General features: G+C 48.4%; 1 protein-coding gene and 2 long non-coding RNA genes across 5 annotated transcripts in view; 2 read left to right on the forward strand and 1 right to left on the reverse strand.

The window, feature by feature from the left end:
* Positions 1–181, forward strand: part of LOC116091455 — a 6,184-nt gene extending 6,003 nt beyond the window's left edge. Inside the window, exon 4 of the long non-coding RNA XR_004119040.1 lies at positions 14–181. This is a non-coding gene — a long non-coding RNA (uncharacterized LOC116091455). The remainder of the gene's footprint in view (positions 1–13) is intronic.
* Positions 1–1,715, reverse strand: part of LOC116091457 — a 17,025-nt gene extending 15,310 nt beyond the window's left edge. Inside the window, exons 1-2 of the long non-coding RNA XR_004119042.1 lie at positions 1,695–1,715; positions 1,014–1,086 (exon numbers count right to left, since the gene is read on the reverse strand). This is a non-coding gene — a long non-coding RNA (uncharacterized LOC116091457). The remainder of the gene's footprint in view (positions 1–1,013; positions 1,087–1,694) is intronic.
* Positions 1–3,987, forward strand: part of Tshz2 (teashirt zinc finger homeobox 2) — a 462,303-nt gene that overhangs the window by 342,660 nt on the left and 115,656 nt on the right. The window lies entirely within an intron of this gene.

Below are 3,987 nucleotides of genomic sequence, written 5' to 3' on the forward strand. Positions count from 1 at the left end.
TTTTTTTTTGTAGAGTGGAGAATAAAATAGAGAAAAGGAAAGAGGAGGCCCTGAGTCAGGTGACCAACAGAATCCTAGCCCTGCGGTACAAGCAAAAGGGAGAAAGCAGGACTGTAGCATTGTGGGACCTTAAGCAGAAGGGAAGGTGGATTGCAACTGGCTGCCTTGTAATAGATGGGTCTGACCTTGGATAGGTCAAAAATAAAATTTGAAGCTTCTGGTTTCTTACTTGTTCAAAAAAAAACAAAAAAACAAAAACAAAAACAAAATGGGCACCGTATTAAATTGTGGGGCCTATTCTCCATGTGTTAAGATGTAGTTACAGTTACACACATGATCATATATACAAACACACACACACACACATACATCAGTTACATTGGGTCATCATCAATATAATGTGTTAATTGTGTGTGAGAAAAGAGAAACGAGTGAACAGCAAATACTAATTCTGGAAAGTTCTGTCAAGTCCAGCATCCCATAAGTGCATGGGGGCAGCTCCCGGAGGTGTAGGAGAGGTGGGGCAGAGAGGGACACATCGGCAGGAAGTCATGTTCATTTTGACTTGAGGTAGATGAATCCAACAGATGTGTGCTCTGTGTGTGTGCGCGCACTCTGTGGGTGTGAAGGCAGAGAAGGAGGGGACAGGGGGGCTGGGATCAGGGATTCCCCCGCCCAGAGACAAACCAACATATGCAAGAGAAATGAGAACAAGGCAGAGATTCCCTCCACAGGGCACCACTGGAACCTTCCTAATGAACTAAGTGGGTCTGGAACGTTGGATGCTCGGCTCATGGTGGAAGGGAGGACAGGAATTAACTGAGGAAGCAAGGTCAGGCATAACCCACCCAGAGCCCCCTCCCATCCTTCCCGACATAGAAAGCCCTGGTTTTAAAAAGAAGCGTGGGACGGGGAGGTTGCGGGGGGGGGGCGGGGGGGGAGAACCAAGCATTAGTCTGAGAGGAGTGGAGCTGCTCAGACTCGCAGCCTTTGCAGCCTTCTATGCTAAGCACCTGAGCAGCATCTGAGGAAACTGCCTTGCGAGAAGTCAAGTCGGAGCCTCTTGGTAATCGTGACTCAGAGCGACTGCAAAAGAATTCACCAAGTGAGAGTTTGCTGGGTGCGCATTTAGAAATTGGATTCCCCCCTCCCGTTCCCCATTATGTTGATTATATCTTTCATCCCCAAGATTGGGGGCCAAGATCCTCGCCCCTCCTCCCCTCCCTCTGTAATCCTCACCCCTCATTTCTCTCCTCTCCCCATCCCCAGCATCCCGACACCCCTAAGGCAGTGGCAGGATTCCAAGGAGTTCATTAAAGCCAGCCATCTCCCCGTTGCCCACCGGGCATTCCCAACAGCCCCCAGGGCCATGGCGGTCCAAGAGCAAGACAGTCAACTTGGAAGGGAGTGGTCGGCTCTGAGGATAGGGACCCCCCCACACCCCCTTAGCACGAATGAGAGGAGCCAGCAAACAGTTAATGGTTTAATCCTTTACAGAAAAAGTCACCGGCAGACTCGCGATTCTTGATGGTAATGAAGGTGTCACACATTGTCTAGAGAAAGTTGTGCCTGGCAATCTTCCCTTTTTCGGATGCCTACCCCAGTGACATTTCATCTCACATCCACCTTAATGAAATGCATAATTAACATATTCTAATTGTGCTGAGCGCTGCGATGATTTTGACAGAACTCACTTTCCATGTCTAATTTGATGCTAATTTAATCTGTTCCTCTCCCGCTGACATGACCTTTCTTGATTGAGTTTCACTGAGGAAATTTTTTGATGGATTGATTTATCAGCAGTGCGGAGACAACAAAGGCTCAGGGTGCTTGACAGAAAATAGGAAGGGACCGGCCCTCGAAGCCAGTGCGCTCTGAACTTGCTGGCTGGAATGTCCTCTTCCCAGAGACAGCTTGTCTGATCTACTGATGGAATTTGAGCAATGTGACATCCGTGGGTGGGTTTGATCTTCCGATAAAGACAGTAAATATCTTATTGTGGCTGCAGCGTTTTGCAAGGAAAGCCTCTACAGTGACCGAAGGAAGCTCAGGCACAGTGGTCGCTGACTCTTCTGTGGATTCCTCTCTTCCCGCCTCGATTCCTGGAGAGAATGTAACATTGGGTAGATTCAACCCACAGGGAAGGTGGGAAGGCAGAAAGACAGCGTCCATCTTAAATCGTCATTGAAGAAAAGGCGCTTCCACTAGGGCATGGGTCAGGGATTCTCTCCGTTTGCTAAAGCCTGCCCTTGGATAAGAACTGTGGGTTTTCAAGTAGAGTTGCCAACACCCTAACACATCCAGTTCCAGGTCTGAGTCACGTAGGTCAGGACACAGAGTGAGAGTGGCTGTTCTCAATCCTCATGGTGAACCAGCCGAAGGAACATTCGTCTTTCTCAGGCTGCAGACGCAGGGGTCAAAGCCAGATCCCCGGTTCCAGATGACTCACAAGAGAACCACCCCTGAGCCTGCACGCTGCATAAAACTGGCTGGGTTTTTCCAGCAGATTTTAAGGCTTGGATCTGCATGGCTAGGTCAGGGTGTCTCAGCCCATTCCACTGAGGTCATTTCAGGACAGAGAACTCTTTGTTGGAAAATGGAGGAGTACCATTTTCTTTCCCAGCTTGTACCCACTAGAAAGTTGGTGGCAATCTCCCTTCCTGGAGTCATGTCAGCCAAAACTATCTACAAGCTCGCCGTATGTCTCCCTATGGCCAAAAGAATACCCCTGACATCATAATGTCACACGTGACATCATAATGTCACAGCCCCAGGCGGACTCCATGCCCTTCCATCCTCTCTATGCCCTGTGTCCCCTCACGGTCAGTCTAGCAACCCGAGTCCTACCCAAGCACTTCCCTGCTCCTCTTCTGTCAGAACACAGATGAATACACTGGATGAAATATTGATTTATCTATGGTTGGTCTTCACTCATTAACCTGCGTGCCCCATAAGATTAGGACCTTGTCAGATCTGTTGCTCTTTCTGGTTTGCTTTGTTTAATTAGGGTAGAACGCACAAGATACAAAGTTAGTCTTTTAGGTTGTATTTTTAAGAGTGTGGGTGTGGGTGTGGGTGTGTGAATGTGAGTGCCCTCAGAGACCAGAAGAGGGCATTGGCCCTCCTGGATCTGGAGTTACAGGCAGTGGTGAGATGCCCAATGTGTGTGCTGAGAATTTTCCTCTAGTCCTCTGCAAGAGCAGGGCATGCTCTTATCCACTCAGCCCAATCTTGTTTTAGCCCTGTGAAGTGCGCATCATTTCAGAACGTTTTCCTTATCCCTACACACGCAACCGATTTCCCCCCTTTCACCCCCCTGGGAACGAGTCATCTCCTCTCTGTGACTGTGAATCTGCCTGTTCAGGACATTTCATACATGTGGAGTCATTCGTATAAGTAGAGTGGTTTGGAGGGAGGGCCCATCTAGTGACTCCCTGATAAGTTTAAAATGAATTTACCATGTAACTCAGTCATTCCACTCCTATGTATGTATCAAGAAGAATTGAAAGCAGAAACTCTTCAAAACATTTTTAGAGAATTTAAAATGTAAAACTGCATACAGGAATAACCGTAGATGTACTTGTCAATGCAGCCAAATGGTGCCCACCCGCTGACAGCCGCTACACAATGCGTTGTGTCCATAAAGGGAAGTGGAGGGCTGATGTGTGCGGCCCACAGGGAAGAGTGTTCTACCCTCGCCTGTTCTTTCTGCCATGTGTCTTCATCAGCAAGAACAATGCCAGGCACATAGTAGGTCTCCTGTAAATATAGCCTGGACACAGAAAAGCTATAAAAAACAAAACAAAACAAAATGAGAAAACCAGGCAAGCAAAATCATGGCTAAGGAAAGGCAGCCAGAGAATGCTGGTGATGACGCTTCTTCCAGTTTATAAAATAGAGAGCAAAGGAAGGAAGGGGAGGGAGAGAGGAGGGGGGAAGGGAGGGAGGGAGGGAGGGAGGAAGACGAGAAGGGAGGGGAAGAGGAAG

Source organism: Mastomys coucha, unplaced genomic scaffold, assembly GCF_008632895.1.
Source record: "Mastomys coucha isolate ucsf_1 unplaced genomic scaffold, UCSF_Mcou_1 pScaffold15, whole genome shotgun sequence".
In the NCBI taxonomy this organism is placed as follows: Eukaryota; Metazoa; Chordata; class Mammalia; order Rodentia; family Muridae; genus Mastomys; species Mastomys coucha.